The sequence below is a fragment of the Talpa occidentalis genome, unplaced genomic scaffold, assembly GCF_014898055.3.
Source record: "Talpa occidentalis isolate TD23 unplaced genomic scaffold, MPIMG_talOcc4v2.1 talOcc4.15, whole genome shotgun sequence".
NCBI classification, from domain to species: Eukaryota; Metazoa; Chordata; class Mammalia; order Eulipotyphla; family Talpidae; genus Talpa; species Talpa occidentalis.
In genome coordinates, this window is record NW_023601543.1 from 87,704,569 (window position 1) to 87,728,761 (window position 24,193).

Here is a 24,193-nt window from a genome sequence, read left to right on the forward strand (position 1 = left end):
GCAGCGCCGGTTCGATCCCCGGCTGCTCCCCGGCCACCGGAGGAGGGTCCCGCATGGCGCGCAGACCTCTCCTGCCGCCCGCTGCTCCCCTCAGCAGTGTCCTTCGGTCCTTCTGCCTGCTCTGCTCCCCGCTCTGGCTCTGGTGAATTCTCTCACCCTCCCGCGCTTCTGACTGTACCCAGTGCTTGTATAAATAAATAAATAAATAAATAAATAGATAGATAAATGGATGAATGAATAGATAAATAAATAAATAAATAAATCTTAAAAAAAAAGAATTAAAAAAAGAAAAAGACAGTGACTCTGATATTGAGTTAAGAACTGGAAAACCACCCATTTCGCCATCAGTAACATTCACTTCATCTTCCAAACACAGACGTTCTGGTCAGAAATAACAGTGAAATCCACTCAAGCGAAAGAGATTGTATTTATGTTCTAGACACAAAACATTTTAATTGCATTCGAAATAGAATCATTTGCAAGTAAGGCCATCAAAGTGCTTTATTTTTCCCCCACAAGAAAATGTTTATTTAGGGCCAAAGGTCCAGGTTTATCCATGTCATTGCAAATGACCAATTTTATCTTTTTCATAGCTGAGTAGTATTCCATTGTGCCTAGAGACCACATCTTTCCCCACTCAACCGTCAAGGAGCATTTTGGTTGCTTCCAACTTTCCAACTCTATTACCTGAGTAATTCTGCAGTGAACATGGGCGTGCAGAGATCTTTTCAAGTTAGTGTTCCTTTTCTTGACTGCATATTATTCCATCATGTGTCTATACCGCAGTGTGCTCATTCATTAATCCACCAGTGAACATTTGGATCATTTCTTTCTTTGGATTATTGTGAATAGTGTTTCTGCGACTTTTCATGCCTGAGGACTTGTTTGAGTTGTTTCTATATATTGATCAGATAGATGAGTCACATGAGCCATTACACTGACCTTTCCGAGAGGATGTCTATCAATATATTACATGGGCAAATCTTTCCCATTATCAAATGATTTTTAAATTAAATTTCACTTGAAATATGCTGTCCAGTATGTTCTCTTTGGGGCCATATATTGTCACTGGTACAACATTCTGCACCTCAGGCGTTTTAGAAAGTTCTGTGGAGAAAATGTAATAACTTTGCTGGGCCCTTTAATTTCTGAACTTATTTGACCACAGATGCACCTGCTTCTTCTCACTGTACTTCCTATTAACAATCTGTGGAATCCAATTTATTTTACTTGCAACCCAGTAAATTGGAGCGAGAAACCCAATGTTTGTTTGTCCTTCTTAATTAATCAACATGTCTGGGAACTTTCCCAGATGAGTAGAAGGTTTTCCCTTCCCTAACACCCAGTGTTTCTTTGCAACTTTTGAGTCGAAGAGAAAATTATTCAGGAGGTTATGCCCGCGGGATAGTCCACGCACCGTGGGCTCATGGCCTCCGCACATGAGAGGCAAGCCACGAGCAGATGTTGTGAAAATGAACCAGAATTAGAGTCCACCTCCCCGCTGGTGCCTCCAAGGGGCATTTCTGGGGGTGTCCCAGCCGCCTCGGGGGCTGTGCTGTTTGCAGTGGAGAACAGACATGTCCCCGGTTACCATGGAGCTGGCAACATCTCCCAACGCTGCTCCAGCCTCTTAGCCAGCATGTGCAAGGACCTGGGAGCAGCTTCGTGCAAACACTTTTACAAGCAGAAACTTTGATTTCTGAATTCCCAGAAAGAGTTTATATATAGGGAAACCATGTTAGGGTTATACTGTCCAAGGGCCATGAATTAAATGAGCGCACACAGAGGGATTATTTTGAATACGAAAAGCAAATTACAAGGATTGGAGGGGGTGGGTTTGCGGGCTTGTTCCAGAGGCCGCCCACGCACCCCTGCCCTCCTCGGCTGGCTGGGGTGAGGGTGTCGAGCGCTATTAAGAAAAGTTGATTTAATGATGTCTAGAGCTAATAATGGGATGTTTTAAAAGCATGTTAGATTTCAGTGGGAAGACAACTCCTTGACTATGACTTATCCTATAAAGTTGGTCTCATTGTACTCTCAAATTCTTGGTGATTTCTTGCTACTATGATGTTTTTTAAAATAAATATTTACATGTTTGTGTACATTTACATATAACACACGTGTATATAATATCGGTAGAGATAGGTGGGAAGATATGTGATAGGTAACAGATAGAGGTGGATGGATGGGTGGATGGATGGATGGATGGATGGATAGATGAGTGGATGGATAGATACATGGATAGATGGGTAGATGGATGGATGGATGGATGGATGGATGGATGGACAGACAGACAGATACAGAGATAGATAGATAGATAGATAGATAGATAGATAGATAGATAGATAGATAGATAGATCGATAGATCAATAGATAGAATGGATAGATGGATGATGGATGGATGATGGATGATGGATCGATGATCAATGGATGATGGATGATGGCTGGATGATGGATGGATGGATGGATAGATATATAGATATATAGATAGATGGTTATATGAATGGATGGACAGACAGATACAGAGATAGATAGATAGATAGATAGATAGATAGATAGATAGATAGATAGATAGATAGATAGATAGATAGATAGATAGATAGATAGATAGATAGATAGATAGATAGATAGATAGATAGATAGAATGGATAGATGGATGATGGATGGGTGATGGATCAATGGTCAATGGATGATGGATGGGTGGATGGATGGATGGATGGATGGATGGATGGATGGATGGATGGATGATGGATGATGGATGATGGATGGATGGTGATAGATACATCCGGGAGAGAGAGATGACCTGGAAATGCCTGACCATTTTGTGCAGCATGTTGTCATATCAGAGGCTAAAAACCACTGCTCGAAGCCAACAAAATGGCTCCCGAGACATGGCTTGTCAGACATACCAATTTCCCAGTGAAGACAACCCCTTCCATTGCTGATGCATTCCGCCCCGTGTGCGTCCTTCTCATGCCCCCGCTCTCTCTGACCCTTCATCGTGAGTGTCCAGCAGATCCATCTCTCCATTCCAGAGCGGGTGGGGTGGAAGCCAAGAGGAGTTAAGTGCAACATCCAAATTCCCTGGTAGGAGGAGAGGAAGCCAAGATGTAAATTGAGATATTGTGACTTCAAGCTCGCCGCTCTTTCTCCTGCAGGAAATGTGTTTATTGGAATCTTAGTAATTCACTCTGAAAACCGTCGCTGTAGATGGAGACTGCCGAACGGGAAAGCCTTTATAAAATGGGCTTTTGCAGAGTTTGCTCAAAAACCAAGCGCATAACTGCTCTGCACATTTAAAGAGCTGGCTCCCTCCTGCCTCCCTCTCCCTGCTCCACCCTCTCCTTTTTTAAAATGCGTAAGGCTGTGATTTTGTTAAGAACAGAAAATAAAAGCAGTGGAATAAATCAGCTCTTAGCACAAAATGAATAATAAACGACCTTCTGAAAGCAGCTAAATCCCTCCCCACCCTGCTCCAGCAGAAGTCCAGAACCTACTGCGGGATTTCCAAACTCCACAGCTGCCTCCAGCATGGCGATGAGGACCGAGCCATAAATCCTAAGATGGTGGACTGACCTCAAAGGCAGCGTCCAGCCCTTAAATCACTTTGCTCCCCGCGCGCTTTGTAACACCGTTGGAAACATCCCTTGGGAAATTAAGGAAGCCTGTTTGTTACGATGTTGGAGACGTGGACAACCTGGGGAGTGATATTTTCTATGTGATTAGAATTCTATCATCAAGGCCTGCCCGCTAACGTAAATAAATAGTCCCGATAATTACAAATGTCAACTGTTTCACTCTATTAATGACGCTTCCCATTCTTCCACGGTAAATGATGCTTTCAATATCATGTCTTGATTATTTTCTTAAAGTGACACACTGTGCCTTTCTCCAAACTAGGTAAGTCACCCAGATCTAAAACAAAACCCTAGTGAGGACTGAAACAAAAAAAGTTGTAGTGAAATCACTCAGGACTGTTTTCTTCCACCGTCCAAGAAACTGGAAAGATGTGGTGACCAGTAAGTCTGGAATCAACATCTACAAAATGTCAAGGTGCTTCATCACAAAGAAACGATATTCCGATCGATATTTCACTCACTCCATTTGTTGAATCGTAAAAATGAGCTGACATAAAGTCTCACAAGGAGTTTCTGAAATGCTTGTAGGACTTCATGAAGACGTAAGTCTTTCCAAATCACTGGGAGCCACTGGGCGGAACATTTGATGATGTTCGGTGTCTGGGTGAACCCCCACTTTCGAGCAAATACCCCAAAACAAACCACCAAGAAGGCATTTAGGTGGGAGAACACGACCAATTTGATCACAGGATTGTTCAAGAAGAGCTGAGGCCCTAGGACAGATTCTTGGTCATGAAAACATCACACACCTAATATCCAGCCATCATCTGTGTTCATCCATTCATCACTCCACATCTTGGTTATTCCAGTTCATGGTCACAGAGGGGTCATCCCACAGCTGATAGTCAAGGGGTACCCACAGCTGGACAGGGGGCCCCTCCAGGACACCCCACGTTCAGGCCGATGAGGACCGTGGAGACTCACCATGAAACTCACGTCTTTGGGATGCGGGAGGAAACTGGGACCCCCAGATCAAAACCATGCAGTCATGTGAGAACACACCAAGACCTGACAGTTGCCAAGAATCCATTGCTTCTTCTCATCAAGGTCATAACCAAACCCCATTATTGGGGTCCTGCCATCACCCAGAGCAGATCGTCCGTGGCACCCTGGGATCCACTCCCTGGGAAAGCACGAGCAGACGATCTTGGCTTCCTCTGTTGAGAACGTTTGTCACCGTGACTTCTGGTTGAATCAACTCCCCTATTACATTCCTGGAACAATAGTTGGGATAGAGAAGGACCCCAGAGAGTTGGGGTCTGTTGGTTCCAAGATGGACAAGGTTGAGGAGCAGATGCGTCCCTAGGCTTCATCCAAAGCACCTGCCTTTTGTGTGTGTGTGATGACAAAAGTAATTTTAAGTCCTATCAATGCTCCATGTCTTGATTTTAATTATATGGGTAATTGGGTGGTTTGGGAGCATGTCATTCTTCGGAGACAGACTGAATTATTAGAAATATAGGGGGGAGAAAGAGAGAGAGGGAGGGAGGGAGTCATAAATCAAAAATGCACTAGAAGAAAATGTAGACAACTGGTAAATCAACATAAATGAAGACGAGAGGATGACCCTCGACCATCCTTGCGATTCCTAGACCAAACACTCAGTATTAATCAATATTAATATGATTGCATCCACCTGATTTGAACACTTCGGTCTGTATTTATTGCCACTGCCGTGCTTTGTGGGAATCTTCCAGTCTAGGAATAGTGTCGTTGTCGTCTCTCAACACCACGCAGCTCCGAATTTTGCTTTGAAATTAGTCCTCGGGAGGGTCTTGGTCCTACAACTTGTAGGGGGGAGTTTTGCCAAAATGTAGAAGCTTAACTCTAGAAGAACGGGGCCTGCCTCGGAGCACAGACGGCCTCTTGCAATTGGAAAAGTGCTTTTGGGCAATTCAGCATTAAAAGGAGAGAGGGCTTCGAGGCTGGGGAACTCTATTAAACTTCCTTTTAATAATAAATGCTGTTTTTGCAAAGAGAGGCGTCTCATTAACCGTCGTCAGAACCATTTAAAGGGAAATCATCCTTTAAGTATACATTTCTCATTTCCCCACGGTTCGGTTTTTTAATTTTTCTGTCCCCTTGTGAAAGATTTTCTGCTCTTTTTTCACCCCCTTTCAAATTTGACTGGAAATAACTGTTTTAATCCAGACAAAGTGATAGAATCCACATAATAAGCTTTTTGCTTTTTACCACACAGCAAATAATAGAGCCTGTGGGTAATTCACTTTTTTCCAAATGCGGTCATTTTTTTTTTTTTCTTTCCCCTAAGCATTTGCAAAGCATTTCTGGACAAGGTTCACAAGAGCACTTTGGTGCATTAAAAGGCAAAATTCCACAGCCGGTTCCCAGATATTTTTCATCCACCAAATCACTCTGTCTTATTTTCTACAAGGCCCAGGTTGCCGTTTTAAAATAAGAAAATGCTTTCGATATTTAAGCGTGCGACTTGCAGGCGATGGGATGAAGATTTACCAGAGTTTGCCGGGGGGAGCTAGTCACTTTGTGCAGGGCTTCAGCCCTTCGAGAAACTCACACTTCACGCCCTTTCTGACTTTTGAAACTTCAGCGATTGACCTTTCTGCTCATTATCCACCGCGACTGTCCGCGTTGTCCGTGGTGAAAGATCCAGCTGACTTTGAAATGTGGCCTCGGGTCCCGGAGGAGGACGGGCCGAAGGATCATATGAATAGCCCTTCACGGCGCCTGTGGAATGGAAAATTCCCAGCAAACTCTTCCCATTTCGATGTGCTGGTCTCGCCTGAAGCCAGAATCACTTGGAGGTTGACGTCTTCCAATTCTGCAGCAACTATTGTAGAAAAAGCCTGCCGGGCTATATCGCTATCCCGGCGCTGGTGTCGGAGTAGGCCGTTTGCATGGGGCCAGCGGGAGGTGGGAATCATACATCAACAGCCGAGACCGACACAAGTTAGGGTCTGCCTCGGTCTTGGTCTTTCCGGAGTGAATTCCCTTCAACCCGGGGGTCTTAGCTGCAGGCTGCTCCGGTGTCAGCTCAGTATGTTATAGGGCAGCCCCGATATTGAGCGGGTGGCCTGGCTGTGGGTCCTCCCCCGCGCGCTTACAAGGGACTTACGGATACTCCACTGCAGGACACACAACAGGTTCATAAAGGTTTATTGACAAGGGAAAAGGAAATAAGGAAAATGTACAACTCAGGGAGAAAATAGGGAAATAAAGTCTTTACTGCGTCCTACCCGATCCGCCGACCTGGAAACCCAAAGTCACTCTCAGAGCTGGCCGGACGCTGCGAGCTGGCGGGGAGCCAACATGGGGGACCCCCCAAAGCCCACGTGTCTGGCTTTATACCCACCTGGCTGCTGAACCCCACCCTCAGGTCCCAGCCCCCTTCCCTTGGGTGGGGATGGGATGTGGAGTCCCCAGTGTCTTTGGCTTTGGCTTGGGGTGGGGGTGGCGTCCACAAAGCCTGTATGGGATCAGCTTCAGGACAGCCTTTTCCCCCTAACAATTAGGGCACTGATCCCGCAAGTAGGAAAAGGATAAATCTATCCCAGCCACTATTAATCGACCAAGAGAGAAACAACTTCTTCCTCAAACACAGGTGAAGCGAAAGATGCTTCTGTTCCTGCCACCGATCTGGACCTCCACAGGCCTCCCCAGTCTTCTGCTCAGCTCACAGAACTCAGGGAATATCATCAACAGTCGCAAAATCCAACTTAACTCAGGAAGGTGAGCGAGAAGGAGCTAGAAGTGGAGGGAGAAGGTGGAAAACCATCAAAACCTGAGCGGGCGTTTCAAAAAAAGAGCAGAAAGGAGTTTTCTGAGGTCCGTTGGGCCTTTGGGAGGAAAAAGTTCTGGGAGAGAAACCAAAGCCCCTTTGCTGGAATTCTCGGGATAATTCGTACAACTCGCCTTGTCTTGATTGTGTTCTTGAATTCTCCGCTTTTTCCCTGTTTCATGGAAATCGAAACTCCCTTGGCGGTGCGAACAGCCAGCGGCCTGAGTCACTTCTAATAAGTTCAGCCTCTCTAGCTGCAAATCTGAGTAAAAAAATGCCTTTAATATTCTTGGAAGTCTAATAAGAAGGAACACAGAGTTTTGCTGAAAGTCAGCTTTTAAGAATTTGCTCAGAAATTGGCTCCCTGTGGAGAACGGAGGCTGGGTGGTGGCTTTTACTCTCTTGTTGCCACGGGGGGGGGTCCCCCAAAAAAGGGAGGTTGCAGGTTCTCTGCCCCCCACCCAGGGAGGGTGGAGCTGAGCAGGGAGAAGCCACAGAGGAGCTCGGGACAGGAGGCGGCTGGGGGAGGCCCGTGGGCAGAGACAGGGGAGAAACTGCGCTGGCTTCTTGGCCTTCGACCTGTCCAGGGACTCGGGGACACTCGGTAGAGACAGAGGCGCAGGGTGAGCCCGTGAGGAGGTGACTGCGGCCGCCTTTGTCTTGACTTGGGTTGGGTTTTTCTCCTTGGCTCCCAGCCCTGCCTGGCCCCTCCTGTTCCTCTCTTGTGGGTCCCCCAGAAGGAGCCTTACATAAGGGGCACACTCTTGGGGCTCAGGGGCCCTGCTTTGGTTGGACATTGACCCACGAGGGGGCAGCGACTCTGGATGCTTGATTTGGAGACACTAATCTTTCCCTTTTCTGCCTCGCGCACTCATCGTATCCAAGTCCCTTTGCACGGAGGGTCTCATGCACTCGCGTGTGTCTGTCTTGATGCAGCGGAAGGCAGCACCCATTCAGAGCAGGCAGGTTTGGGGGTTCTGGGGTCCCCCTCGCCTTGCCCTGTAACAATCCAAATTCTGGTTCCTGAGTAGTAGGATGAGAGGCTGGGTGGGTCCCGGGAAGTGCTGGCAGGCTGCGCAGATGGCAGGTAACAGGGTCCTCACCGCAGCCACATCGTGATGCTAAAGGGAAAACAGCCCCGTTGGCTGTCGATGGGCTTTGGCCAGCAGAAGCCTTAGGAGCCAATTTCAAAAACAAATCAGAGACCTAACGGCAAATGTTAATGCCCAGACGGACACCAGAAGTGGCAGCTGCGCACTGAGGAGACACCTTCTCCCCACAAACGCCCCTCCCAAGCTGTGTGACCCCAGAATTTCCTCGACCTCTCTGTGCCACATGTCCATCCATTTAATCATCTATCTAGGTAGTTGGCTAGCTATCTCCGTCCATCCGTCCATCCATCCATCCATCCATTCTCCATCCATAATCCATGCATCCATCCATCTATCCATCTATGCACATATCTATCTATCTATCTATGTAACTATCTATGTATCTATCCATCCACTCATCTATCTATTTATCTGTCTATCTATCTATCCATCCATCCATGATCCATGCATCCATCCATCCATCCATCTATCCATCTATCCATGTATCTATCCATCCACTTATCTATTTATCTATCTATCCATCATCCATCCATCCATCCACATATCTATCTATCTATCTATCTATCTATCTATCTATTTATCTATGTAACTATGTATCTATCTATGTAACTATCTATGTATCTATCCATGTATCTATCCATCCACTGATCTATCTATTTATCTATCTGTCTATCTATCTATCTATCCATCCATCCATAATCCATGCATGCATCCATCCATCCATCTATCCATCTATCCACATATCTATCCATCCACTTATCTATCTATCTATCCATCCATCCATAATCAATGCATCCATCCATCCATCCATCCATCCATCCATCCATCCATCCATCTATCCATCCATCCACATATCTATCTATCTATCTATCTATCTATCTATCTATCTATCTATCTAACTGGCTAGCTATCTAATGGAATACTATGCAGCCAGGAAAAATGAGAGAGTCATGTCATTTATGGTAGCATGGAGGAGCTGGGAGGGATGATGCTGAGTGAAAAGAGTCAGAAGGAAAAAGACAAAACTTGCAGACCGACCGTAGATCTGAGACATCCAGGAAGGGAGGACAAGGTCCAAACAGGAGGGAAGAGCTCAAGGGATGGTGGTGATGGTCACGGGGTCCAGGGTGGTGGGAGAATTATGGGGACCACACCTGAGGGGAGAAACCAGAATCTGTCCAAAAATAAACAACAGTGTAAGAAAAGAAATAAATTTGTAAAAAAGGATAAGTGACGCGGTACCGGCCAATGCATGACAGAAGTGACAGGGCACCATCCACGGCATTGTGAGGTAGACACTGCATAACTAAGCAAGAGTTAGCACAGCCTTGACTACTTCATTGCACGTGACTCGGGCAGAAGGTGGCACCACAGGGACCTCCACAGCCCTCACGAGGACAGGAGAGTGTGTTCTGGTGGCAGGCGGCAGCTACGCTCACGAGGTGCTGAGTTCACAGCACAAGCCAGCGTCAAGGCACAATGCCATGCACCTGGCATTTGCAGCTCAAAGAAAACCACCCCCATTGGGTGTTTAATCACACACACGGTCATTTCATGGACTTATGAACATGCAAAAATAGAGATGCCGAGAGAAGCCCTCAGAGAACTCGGACTTGTCGTAAATGGTAACACAGGATGTGAAAGTAGCTGCAAAGTGCCACATCGCCTATAAAGTCAGTGATAACATAAACAGCAAGCGATGCCATCACGAGAATCTACATGGATATATAAGATACATGATGTTGAGCGTGTTTACTCTAACGTGGTGTAATAGCAGACGGATCATCTTTGCAGGCGACGTGAAAATGAGGATAGTCACAACAGTGTCACAAAACACAATATGGTATTTTAGAGATGCATAATAGGCTAATACTCGAGGGGCTGGCATAGAACAATGTGGGATAGAACACTAATAGGATTCATTGATACAGTAGATAACATGTCGCAGTGGATGATATGACATCATAATGATATGACACAATAGATGACATGACATCATGGCAGATGGTATGCCATTATAACAGATGATGTGATGTCATGATAGATGTCATACCATCACAAAAGATGACGCGGCGTCACAACAGATGGCTTGACATCATAAAGATATGACATAATAGGAGATGTGACATCATACCAGATGGTATGACATCATAACAGACAGTATGAGATTGTCATGATATGACAATAGATGGTATGACATCATAATAGATGCTATGACACCACCACAGAGGCTATGCCATCATGTTGTATGGCGTGACATCATGACATATGGTACGACATCATCATCCCCTACAACCATCAAACCACGCGGAACAGCACTGGAATGCCACGGATTAGCAGAAAGTCGCGTGTTCAGGAAAAACACGCACCGACAGTGTCTTCCCGGGCGTCTGAGACGGTTTCCTCTGCTGCACTCACAGCCAAGGGGAAGGCGCCGACTGGAATCACCGCACACATCTTGGGCCACCTCCCAGGCAGACGGACGCCAGTGGACGGGGCACGTGGACTTGAGAAGGACGTTTTGTCCACATCGAGGACACGCTCCCCCTCAGTGACAACACCCACGTATGATTTCTAGGCCAATTCTCAAATTTCTAGACAGGTAAGTGGATTAGTTAATATCCCTACAGGCTCCTGTTTCTTAAAGTTCCGAATGTTGTGATTTCCACTGCATGGCCGCTGCGGCTTGGTGCCGTGTGTCCTGGGCGTGAGAACAACGAAATCAAGAGACAAGGAAGCACAGAGGGAGGGAGAGAGTAAAGGTTGTCACAGACTCCCCTTTAATTCCCGCCGCCGACACGATCAAGTTCACCGCGGCGACTCCAGAACATTTCATGGGGAGATGCCTGGCTGCATGGAGGCCGTGGCTGCTCGGTAGAATAATAACGTCCTCTCGTTTTATGCCTCACCCAAAACCTAAATCTAGCGGCACACGGTGGTGAAATATGCCCGCTCCATCATTCCGCCCAGCCGAAAAGATTTCAAGAGGCGAAAACAAGATGAGCAAACCCCCCCTGGACACGTATGTTTTCCGCAGCGCTTCCCCCGCTGCAGGATATTTGCGATCTTGCTTGGAGCGTAACTTACCCAGAATCGGAGCGATGCTCCATCAAGATATGAAATTCAGGATAAACAGCGGTCCCTGCCCCACTCCAGGCCTCTGGCGGAGTCACGGAGCTTTGCCAACGCGCTGCTAAATCATGCCTGCGGCTGAAAAGACCAATATCTGACTCGTTTTCTAGGATTTAATGTAAGATTTTATCTCAGCATCTATTTTGTTTTGGAGATTCATTGTATAGCGTTGCTTTCCAAGAACTAACGTGGTGCTGAACAGGGTGCATTTCTGGTAGCTTTTACTTTTTTAATATGTTTATTGCAGTCACGTTGCCTTACATGGTTGTTAGCGTTGGGTCACCACACCTCAGCCAACTCCAAACTCCCCACCGGCCTCCACCATCATGCAGGAGGTACCTCTCCCTCTGGAGGCCTCTGATCCATAGTCAGCTTCCACAGGGTAGTTTTTCAGGTTGTCTTTATCTGACCCCTCGTTTCCCTGTATCCCACATAGAAGTGACACCCCCCGGTATTTGTCTCCTTCTGACTTATCTGACTCAGCATCATCCCTCCGAGCTCCATCCTCGTTGCCGCAAATGGAATCCATTTACCTTTTTGATTGCTGAGTAATATTCCACCGTGCACATAGACTACCTCTTAATAAAGGAAATAGGTTGTTGGGGGAATTTAAACAATTCTGGAAGGATTTCTGTAGATTTTATAGTTTCTGGAAGGTTTTGATAGCTTTATGTGTTTTATTTTATTTTTTTTTATAGAGGCATGTTTTTATTTATTTATTTGTTTGTTTGTTTTGTTTATACATGCACTGGGCACAGTCAGAAGCACGGGAGGGTGAGAGAATTCACCAGAGCCAGAGCGGGGAGCAGAGCAGGCAGAAGGACTGAAGTACACTGCTGAGGGGAGCAGCGGGCGGCAGGAGAGGTCTGCGCACCATGCGGGACCCTCCTCCGGTGGCCGGGGAGCAGCCGGGGATTGAACCGGCGCTGCAGAGGCTGCGGGCAGCTTCGCAACCCAGCGCTTAACCGCTGCACCACTGGGGAGGCCCATTCCATGGGGTAGTTTTTAAGGTTGTCTTTATCTGACCCCTCGTTTCCCTGTATCCCACATAGAAGTGACACCCCCCGGTATTTGTCTCCTTCTGGCTTATCTGACTCAGCATCATCCCTCCGAGCTCCATCCTCGTTGCCACAAATGGAACCAATTTACCTTTTTGATTGCTGAGTAATATTCCACCGTGCACATAGACCACCTCTTAATAAAGGAAATAGGTTGTTGGTGTAATTTAAACAGGGATACATCCATGGCAATTCTGGAAGGATTTCTGTAGATTTTATAGTTTCTGGAAGGATTTTACAGCTTTATGTTTTTTAAAGATTTATTTATTTATACAAGAACCAAGGTACAGGCCAGATGTACTGTAGAGTGAGAGGATTCCCAGAGACAGAGCGGGGAACAGAACAGGCAGACTGATGAAATCCACTGCAGAGGGGAGCAGCGGGCGAGACAGGAGAGGTCTGCTGTGCCATATGGGTTGCTCCGCGGCCAGCGGGGATCAAACTGGTGCCGCAGAGGCTGCGGACAGCTTCACAGTGCTGCGCTCAACCACCTGCGCCACCAGGGAGGCCAGGATTTTATAGCTTCATAAAGGGAGGCCATTTTTCTGGGGGAAAAAAATTGAGAAACCAGGAAGCTTTGAGAATGTGAATAAACATTTCTTCTTGGAAGGGCTGGAGACCATCACAAAATTAACGAGCTTCTGCAGTCTGTATCGAGTTCTGGGTATCCTAAGAAGACATTTTCCTAGCTCCCAATCTTGGTGCGATTCTTTTTGGTGAAAGGCTTTCTTGATTTAGGCGCCATATTGATCTACCCACATCAGACACGTAGAGTTGGGACTTTCAATATTGCAACAGCTCCTTTAAAATAACCCCAGGGTTTGAGTATAGGACATAATGTGGTGGTCCTCGACTGGGAAGATTTAATTCCCCAGGGAACATGGTAGTAGCTTGAGTTTCTTTTTAAGAGAAATATTTTTTCGATCATTATAATTGGAGAGTTGGATTAAATATAAAGCAAAGGGCCTCCCTGGTGGCGCAGGGGTTAAGTCTCAGGCCACTATGGCCTGAATCCGACACCCGGGCAGGGAGTGACCCAGGGGCACAGCAGACCTCTCCTGTCTCCCGGCAGCTCCCCTCAGCAGTGGATTTCAGTAGATCCGCCTGTTCTGCTCCCCACTCTGTCTCTGGGGGATCCTCTCACCGCCCCACACCTCTGGCCTGCACCCCAGCTCTTGTGTGCATCAACAAATCTTTAATAAACAAATATAAAGCAACATAAAAATAAAATATTTTGAAATCCCACACAAACTGCGCAAAATGAGGAAACTAAAAAACAAAAATAAACCTTTAGACGATGGGACCAAAGTCCTGGTGACGGGAGGGGAAACACATTGAGTCAGATCAACCGAGCTCAGCCGTGCAGGAAGGAGGTGACTGGGTTCAGCCGCGTACACGTGGCCTCACCGTGGCGCGCACCTGACATTTATGCAATGCCGTCAGGCGATGCTGGGCCAATGGTGATTATTTGAGACGTGGCAGGTGATCCTGGCATCTACAAGACACCAGGGCACTCCTAAGTGTGTTCCAAGGCACAGCACTGCCCCCCAGAACAAAGAACGAGCCCGTCCCCAATACCAAAGTTCCCGGAAATCCTCACACGCTTGGCATCGCCATCGACAAGGCTCATTTGTCTTTCCGTAGTGTTCTATGCTGGTGTATTTACCTCGCGGTCGGGCAGAGGGTTTAGGGCCACGCACACCCGGCTTCCTCGGGGCTGTGCTTTTTCCCTTTGCACAATGAGAACGGCTGCTCCTGTGTTGGAGGCGGTAACTGCCCGAGAGACCCAGGGTAACTTCGGGTGCTGCTGGCAGGTTTCTCGTGTATAATGACTGTTCTTCTAAGGGTAACTATGGCATAAAGATAACGTAGCAATTCATCACGGAGCGTCTCCAAAGCTGACTCTGTCTGGGAGCGTGAAACAAAGGGTCTCGCTTCAAATGAGATCGGTCAGGTGGCAGCCAAGCAAAAGCAAAATCGCTCTGAATTTTCAACACCCCATTGCTGTAAATCTGACGTGCTCCCTGTTACTCTACAGTGACACGGTCCTCTGTGTCCACGGCAATTCTATGGAACCACTCGTCGCCAGTCAAAACCCACCTACGTGTCCATCGACACGGGATTACATGAGAAGTTGGGGTGCAGCGACATAAAGGAACCACCCTGTAAGTACTTAGTCAGGAAATACTGGAGATGCTCGCTATTTAAAGACACAGAATCTTGCAAGTAGCAGCAGCATGGGTGGGAGTTGGGGGTTTTGAGCTCAGTGAAGTCAGTCAAATGGAGTGAGCAAAAGCTGCGTGATTCCACTCAAGCACAGACGATAAAGAAATTCGACAGGCAAGCGAAACCGAACAAAATCAGAGTCCTGGATTCTGAGAGCAGGATGGTGGTCAGCAGAGAGGAAAGAGGAAGGTGGACGGGGTCGGGGGTGGGTGCAGCGGGTCAGGAGGGTCCATTGGATGGCGGTAGGTGGAAGCTAGACTTGCACATATAAAGACATTGAATTACGGGGCTGTAGCCCTGACACCTGTATAATGTGACATCAATTACAATTTTCCAGTAAGTTCATTCTAAAAATTGCTCTTTGAGTGGTCGTAAGACAGGTGTGGGGGCCTCCCTGGTGGCCCAGGGGGTTAAGCACAGCACCATGCAGCTATCAGCAACCACCGAAGCATGAGTTCGATCCCCGGCCAGCCAGGGAGTGACCCACAGGGCACAGCAGACCTCTCCTGTCTCCCCGCTGCTCCCCTCAGCAGCGGATTTCAGTAGATCCACCTATTCTGCTCCCTACTCTGTCTCTGGCGAATCCTCTCACCACCCACAGCTCTGGCCTGTACCCCAGTTCTTGTATGCATCAATAAATAAATCTGTTTTCAAAAAAGAAAAGACAGGTGTAGGCAATGAGCTAACTGAGCAGACTGACATGATCAACAAAACCTTCCATCGGGTCGTCGGTGAAGTCAGGACGTATTTTTTCTGCTCGCTAGGCAAAATGCATCAGGACTGTTCTGGCAACCCAATACCTAGAAATCAGCAGAACCAAAGTCTGTCATTGCTGCAGCTTCAGGTTTTCAATTCCTTGCACGCTCGGCACTGGCCACCACTGGCGCCGACGTAAGGAGAAAGGAACCCTGTCTTCGAGAAAGGCACAGCCGTCGAACGTTCGCTGCGCCAACCCCAGCGGGCGTCACCCGACAAACTCACGAGGACCTCGTCAGCATTACTAAGCATTTTGCCGTGGTGTCTCTATGATGGCAAGAGAGCCCAGCGGCCGGGAGCAAAGCCCCCCCGGCAACCACGTCCATAAATCAAACAGATCCCAGGAGGCGGCGGCGGGCTCATGGAGGGGCCGGCGTGACTTACGGCCTCCCAGGATTATTGAATCCTTAAATGAACTGTACACTCTCATTTTTAATGGGCGCGAGCAGTGGGCAGGCATAATAAAAATAATTGAAATGAGGGCTCGCGTCCATCCATCTACTCAAAAGTGCCTGGAAAAAGAAGTGAGGCAGAAAAACAGCCAAATGGATACGAGAGTCCCCGATAGATGTCATTTCTGCCTAATGGGCTCGAGGGACATCAATAAGAGAGTGAAGAGTGTGGATAATGAAGAATAAAAGTGGAAGGCGAATTCCTCCCTGGAAGGAGGAGACCCAGAGAGTAGAAAGAGTGACGCAAGCAGTCCATGTGGCCTCCCCATTGCGCTTTTGGGGGAAACAAATGGAAATGTATTATTAATGAACAAGGAAATTCACGCTGAATGCGCAAAAACCTGCCCCCCAACACCCCCATCCTGCCACTGCACCTCCCTGTTTGGAGAAACCCTCTCTGAGGCCACAGATTCATCTGAGACTTTTCCCGGGGTGGGAGCGGCGTGAGCCCCACCTCCTGTCTTTGGAGGGTTCCAGGCCATGGGCTGGCCTCCGTACCACAGATGTAAGAGGCCGCCAGGCATGGGGTCCCCACGTTGCTAAAAAGAACCCCATTTTGGTTTTGGAAGTTTCATTTCTGCTAATGATCTGTCCCTGCTGAGAGGTCTTGATGCAGTGGGACGTCTACACAGATAAGCTGTTTGACTCCCCGCGGGAAAGCGAGCACATACGCCGACTATAACATCGTCTTTGAAAACAAATGGCTGCATACTGCAACATGGCGTGCATGTACCCCAGATTCTTGGGCAACACAGGAAGGACTGACTCTGCAACCCTGGCCAGTTCTGAGCAGCAAGCGCTCCCTCCAGGAAGCACGGCTCTGTCTCTAAGCCCCAGGTGTGCTGTTGCATCCATCTGTAAAGGCAACACACAGCCCACACCCCTTCAGTGGGCTCTTCTTAAGTGAATGAGTTAGCCTGGAGCAAACACCCTTGTGAACGCTGTTCGGGAGTGCTGTTTGCACAACTGGAGAATCGTGTCTCCATTGTCTCCCCTTGTCTCTGTGAGATGTTACAGGGCAGCTACCCTGAGCATTGTGAGGGGGTTTAATTTGTTCCACTTTCCGGTCTCACAGTGATGCATTCCATCCCGTGCTCAAAGTAGGAGCTCGCAGACCAAAAGTATGTTGAAGAATTCACTCTGAGCAAAAAAATTAAAAAGTATATATATAAAATCTGCGGAGATGCGTCTTATCTGACTCATTCTGCGTAACAAATGCTCACCCACCCCAGACTGCCTCTTCCCAGCTGACTTTCATTCTCGTTGAACAAAACGGCAGCTCACGTTGCTAATCCCTCTTGAAGTCACAGGTCCTTGAGCATTTGCAGCTCATTGAGTCCCTTTGGCGGCTTGAGCGTCTATTACCGAACTCTTTTATAATCGCACAATTGATGCAATCCCGCACCCCGGCGAAATCGCTACTCCTTTCAGAAGTTGCTCCTCTTTGCAAACAAAGGCCATTAGTGTGCCCTCAAGAAACACTTAAAACCAGATTTTCTGCTTTGAGAACGATAGGATCTTGGACAATTTATAGACACTCTGCGTTTAACCCCAGGGCTCTGAAAACAAAGATATTTATTTCTGTGCCAGGCACACCAATTTCTGGCTTCCACAAAGCAGTGGGTGTAAAAGGGCTTTGCAAATTTTAGTGCCTCCCAAAATCCGAGGAACTTAGAAAGAGCTGGGATTGCCATTCCCTCTCACGGCCAAATCCCCAGGTTTTCCAGGTCACAATCCTTTGAGAAAGCAAGTTTCCTCCCTGGTTTTAACCCAGCATCTGAGTGCCTGGAGTTTGCCCATCCCTGCGGATGTGCCTCCTCCTAAACATTCATAAAACAGAATGCAGGGTCAGCGGGCAACCCATGTGGTGAGGCAAGGAAATATGCTGAAAAAAATTGGCCTGATACCTTCCTGCGAGCAAGCTGTGTTCCTGTGTAATGGAGGCTTGTCTGATTGTGTGTGTGTGTGTGTATCAAATTAAGAGAGAAATTAATTGCAGGCTGGGCTAAAGGGTGGGCAAATTAACCATGATTTCTGGGTGCTCATGAGGGTGTTTCCACATGAGATGAGCACTTGAATCAGCAGCCTGAGTCAAGCAGATTACCCTCCCCAGTGTGGTGGGCCTCGCCTAATCAGTGCGAGGGTCCAGGTGGGCCGTACCTGATCAGGTGAAGGCCCAGATACAACAAAAGTCAGATAAAGGAGGGACTTGCCTCTTCTGCTCCTGTCTCCTGACCCGGGACATCCCACCTTGTCGTCTCCTGTCCTCAGACTTTTACTTAGACCACAGACTCGCCAACCTTTGGATGCAGACAGAACCACACCCCCGACTTGCCTGCATCTCCCGTTCCAGGTGACAGTGATGAGACTTACTGACGTGAAGAATCACGTGCACCTGCCCTCGGTTGTGTTGTCATCAGAGCTATGGAGTCACCGAATCAATGCAGCAAGTTGCGGGAGTTAGAAAAGGACACTGTGCCTCAGGAGATCCTTCATCCCTGTGACATCCCATCAATGTGATGTCACGGATTAAAGCGACTGACAGATTCCATGTGCACCACGGGCTATGAGAGCCCGTGGCTCCGCCCTCCCAACGGCCACTTAATTAACGCCGCGCTGGTCACTCGAGCGCTTTTCTATTTTCCAGCCCTGCACAAAGTTACAGGCAGAAGATTGAACCAAACCCTTTTGCAGTTTGTGCAGAGGGAGTTTCTAGCCGCCCCCCATTTGTCCTCAAAGCTCCAATCCCCTGCTTTGCAGCTTGGCCTAAATTCTCCGGGTTTGTGATGCAGGCGGCCCTCCAGGAGGTGGCGCACGTGACGCGTGTGGATTGCACGTCTCCTGTCGCTGCCAAGGCAGGAAGAAGAACAGGCGCTGAGTACCAGAAAGAAAAACAGCTGAGTCGGGAATCTGGTGCCCTGGTGCTACACCCCAACCAACACAGGGACGAGACGGGAAAAGGTGTACACGGGCCTCAGGGTTTTGGGGCACAAGGCATAAGCCCGTGTGAGTTCGACCTGGAAGGACACGAGCATCACCCTCCAACCTTTACTAGGCAATAGAGGTAGCAAACCAGGGTGCAGAGACGCCCCTTCCTGCTGGAGCCAGGACGGAACCCCAGCAGCGCGTGGACCATGCGTCCGGCCACACAGCCCACCCCGGGGCGGCCTGGGTCACCCGTCTGGCCCACTTCCTCCTGAGTCTGCACATCCTGGAGATTTCTCTCAGCCTCACACTCAAAGCTCCCGGACACGCTGGGGATGAGTTACGTCTACATTTGGGAACCTGTAGGCAACTACTGTTCTGGTTTTTTTTTATAAATGTTTATTTATTTTGTAGACAAACTGGGGTGCAGGCCAGAGGTGCAGGGCAGAGAGGACTCAGCAGAGACAGAGGGGGGAGCAGAGCAGGTGCATCTACTGAAATCCACTGCTGAGGGGAGCAGCGGGGAGACAGGACACGTCTGCTGCGCCCTGTGGGTTGCTCCCTGGCCGGGGATTGAACTGAGGCCGTGGTGGTGACAGCCTGAGACTCAACCCCTAGGTCACCAGGGAGGCCCCGGTAGAAGTTACGTATCCTGATTGCATGAACCTACATAACAAGAGAGTGTCCAGGTGACTCCAGGCAGACACGTGAGCTCCTAGTGGGTTTTGCCCACGCCCCTTGCGTGACACTGTACAGTCGGGGCGCGAGATGGTGGCTTTGGGGAGCACAGTCAGTGCAGCAGGGGACGCCATCCCGACCTCAACACGCGCCTGTGCAATGCTCTGCGAGGACGTAATTGAATTAGAAAAGAAAGCAATCCCGAAAATTGAAAGTCAAATAAAATGGATGAGCCTAATATTTGTCCAGTTGGGAACACAATCACACAGAAAGGAGACTCTGATCTCCCAAGTGCCAGTCACACACGCAACCCCCGAGGGAGGCTTGATTTATCTCTACTTTGAAAATAAGAAATTAAACTCAATTTTTTAAAGCAACCTACGCAAGATCTGAGCCCCAAGGGCAGGCTGCGCGGGTGGCATCGACCCCACAGAGAAAGATAAACACGGTGATTCCATGCAGGGCAGGACGTAGAGAAAGACGACGGAAAGATGAACTAAATTTACATTTTTCCTAGTTTTAAATCGAGGTAGCATTGGTTTGCGAAGCCGCTTGGGCTCCAGAGGTAGAGGATCTGCCCCTTCGGGGTTGTTTGCGCATCACACCCACCACCAAGACACCCACAGTCCTCCAGCTTCTTCCAATTTCTCCTCTCCCCTCTCTCTCCCGCTTTGGCAGCTTGAATTCTGCCGTCAGATTTCTATGCTTTGGCTTTTCCTGCCCCTTGGTTTTGTTTCTCTTTATTCCGCTAGTAGGAGTCCTTCTCCCTTTGACTTATTCCGCTAAGCATCCTCCAGCTCCATCCATTTGCGGAAAATGCTAAGAGTTCATCTTTTTCCTTTTTCATAGCTGAGTAGTATTCCACTGTGTGTATAGATCACGTCTTTTTTTTAAGATGTATTTATTGATGCACAAAAGAACTGGGGTACAGGCCAGAGGTGCGGGGGTGAGAGGACTCCCCAGAGACAGGGTGGGGAGCAGAACAGGTGGATCCACTGAAATGCATGGCTGAGGGGAGCAGCAGGCGAGTCGGGAGAGGTCTGCTGTGCCCTGTGGTGTGCTCCCTGGCCACCTGGGGATCGAACTCATGCTGCAGAGCCTGCAGACAGCTTCACAGCCCTGTGCTTAACCCCTGCACCACCAGGGAGGCCCAGATCACATCTAAACCCACTCACCTGTCCTTGAGCACCTAAGCTGCTTCCTCTGCTTCTCTATTGTGCATGGTCTTGCAGTGGACACTGAGGTCAGACAGCTGGAGTCAGTGTCTACACCTGCAGATATCAACCCAGAATTGCGACTCTGTGTGGTTGATCTGGTTTTAGTTGTTTATTATTATTATTATTATTAAGATTTATTTATTTATTTATTTATACAAGCACTGGGTACAGTCAGAAGCGCGGGAGGGTGAGAGAATCCACCGGAGCCAGAGCGGGGAGCAGAGCAGCAGAAGGACCGAAGGACACTGCTGAGGGGAGCAGCGGGCGGCAGGAGAGGTCTGCGCGCCATGTGGGACCCTCCTCTGGTGGCCGGGGAGCAGCTGGGGATCGAACCGGCACCACAGCCAGGCAGCCTTGCAACCCAGCGCTCAACCGCTGCGCCACTGGGGAGGCCCTGGTTTTAGTTTTTTGAGGAACTTCCGTGCTGTTTTCCACAGAGACTGCATCCGTGTGTGTCCACACCAACTACATCCTTGCACAAGCAGGATGTTTAGGATCATCGCCAAGGGTCTTACCTGGTAGGGGAAAGTCCATCTCTCAAGGAAGTTACCGTGCATGTCAGTGGGAAGGGATGTTGAAAATAAACACCCCTAACATTTGTCCTGGGAGTTAATAGGAGGGAACTGATCCTGGGTGGGTCTTACCTAATCAGGTGAGTCTTGTCAAGAGGGGCCAGATCATCACTGTGCTTGAAAAAGCAAACAGCCACGGACGGACCTCGTGACAAGAAACCGAGAGACTTGAGGAGCTGAGAGAGGCTCCCAACCAACGGCCAACAAGAAAATACAGACCTGGGTCTCCCTGGTGGCGCAAGGGGTTAAGACACAACCTATGAAGCTCTCTGCAGCCTCTGCAGCCTGAGTTCCTTCCCCGGCCGGCCATGGAGCTACCCACAGGGCACAGCAGACCTCTCCTGTCCCCCCCTGTTCCCCTCAGCAGTGTGTTTCAGTAGATCTCCCTGTTCTGCTCCCCACTCTGTCTCTAGGGAACCTCTCACCCCTGCACCTCTGGCCTGTACCCAGTTCTTGTACGCATCAATAAAATAAATCTTTTTTTTTTAAAAAAAAAAAAAGACAATACAGTCCTCAGTCCCACATCCCCTAGAAATGGGGCTACACTGTGCCTTCTTGAGCCTCCATGGAGGCAACATCTCCCTTTTTCATTGCTGCGTAGTACTCCACTGTGTACACAAACCACCTCTTCCTCATCCACTCATTGACTAACGGACACTAAGTTTCTGTCCACAACCTGACCCCATCGGATCAATGGTTTTTGGCCACAGAGTTAGAAAGTCAGTTCCACAAGTGCACGTCTAGATCCTGTGATGCCCAAAGTTAGTTGCAAATTAATATCAAAGACGAACAACCAGCCAACATCTTGCCTTGAGTATTGCGAGACTCTCAGCAGGGCAACCGGTACAATAGTCCAGAGCCCTGAGCCAGGAAAAGGTAAGAGCAGACACGGGGCTATTTGAAATGTTTTGAAATTTTAAACTGATCTCTCTCTCTCTCCAACAGAGGGTGCTTCTCATAATCCTTCCTCGGCAGACTTTAATTCTTTGATCCGGGAAAGCGTCCATCGACTATTTTACAATCTATGCTGGAAAACAAAATAACCACCAAACGAATCACCTGGACGGGTTTGCAGTCCCTTCGGATGCTCCCAGCTGGAAACCCCACGCAGGTGGTAAGTCACAGAGCTGGCAGGTGGCTCAGCGGCGGCTCTGAGACTGTCATTTTATTGCTTCCCCGAAAATCCCCGGGCCTGCTCGTTCTTTACATTTATATTTGTTTATATTTATATTTTCTTAGCAGTGACCGTTTTCTTGGAGTTGGTGCTTAATCTTGCACAAAGAACCACTTCTGGCGAAATTTAACTTTGGATTTCATGAGCCTCTCACTATTTTTATCTTTCTTTCACGTCTGCTCTTGGATGGCCCAGGCCTTTCGAGTTTTCATTCCTTTGCTCGGCTCTGAAATTTTTCGATTCACGTGCTTAAAAATTACCTAATTCTCCCGAGCCTTCCCCGGATGCTCCCCACCAACTTCTTCTGTCTTAAGTGAGCTCAAGAGAAAATGATTTGTCCTATTAATAAAGCTCTTAAAAATAACGGGGTATAATGAGCTGCTTTAAATACCTCAGAGGACTATACGGCATTCGTTATAAAGTAGGTTTCAACAGCGCCACCCCCTACTGTCCCTCCCAACCCTCCAACCTCTCCCCCTGCAGAATCTACCACTTTATTGCCATGCACTCACCTTGTTCATCGCCGAGTAGTATTCCATCACGTATAGGGTGTTTCTGCCAAAGCACCCTCATTTAGAGGCCTCTGTGAATCACCGCATCGCGCACTCATGACATTCTCATTCCAGGGGAAGAAAGTTGACTGACGATTCCCTCGGTGGAGCTTCTGAAGAGCCAGCCCGGGGCGGAGCGGCCACTCTCTCCGTGAATCTCTCTCCCTGCTGGTGGGTGTGATGGCTCTGCGGGCGTCGGGCGACCGGGGCTGAGTCACATGGGCCCAGCTGCGGCCAGTGCTGTGTGGTGTTTCCACACTCAGGACCCGGCAGGCCGCTTGGCAGAACCAGAAAACCCTGAGGGGTGAGTCCCAGACACGCACCGGGCACCAGGGTGCCCCTCCCCGCTCAGGGAAGGGAACAGGGAACGTCTCAAATCCGTCAGCATCTTAGCAGCGCAGGTTGGCTGCGAAAAACGATGTGCAGCCCTGGACGTTCCCCCTTGGGGCATCAATCCTCTTGTGGAATCTGGAGATTTCAAAATACACCCCACAGCCGCTTAAAGGACGGCCTTGGGCTCCTGCCACGACACAGGGTCCTCCGCTCCGGAAATGCACCTGCTGCTCCTTGCAGCAAGCGGCAGAAAAGCGTCTAATTACCGGCGTGAAAGGGGGCTCGCCCGGCGAGCATACCCTGGGGCAAGAGGACAATCACCGAAGCAAAGAGCAGGACATCCCTGAGGCCTGCCACACCCGTGGCCATGTCTTGGGGACGCAGGTGACCCCCAAATCGTCACACAGCTCGCGGCCGACCGCACCTGCCGGGGACAGGATGTCGTGTCCGTGTCCGTGTTCCAAGCACACCCGTGCCTTTGACGGCGCAGGAGACGGTGCTTCACGCCCTGGAGCGCTCCCCTTGCACCCCGCATCTCCCCTTGCACCCCACGTCTCCTCCACGCACTGACCCCAGGCGGTGCAAGCTGCCAGACGACTGGGCAGCGCTCGG

General features: G+C 48.8%; 1 long non-coding RNA gene across 1 annotated transcript; it reads right to left on the minus strand.

The window, feature by feature from the left end:
* Positions 1 to 2,917: 2,917 nt before the first annotated feature.
* On the minus strand, positions 2,918 to 24,116 carry LOC119246795 (uncharacterized). The gene is made up of 3 exons (XR_005125555.1): positions 23,210 to 24,116; positions 11,595 to 11,717; positions 2,918 to 3,084 (listed from the first exon to the last, which is right to left on the minus strand). It is a non-coding gene; the product is annotated as an uncharacterized LOC119246795 (long non-coding RNA).
* Positions 24,117 to 24,193: the final 77 nt, after the last annotated feature.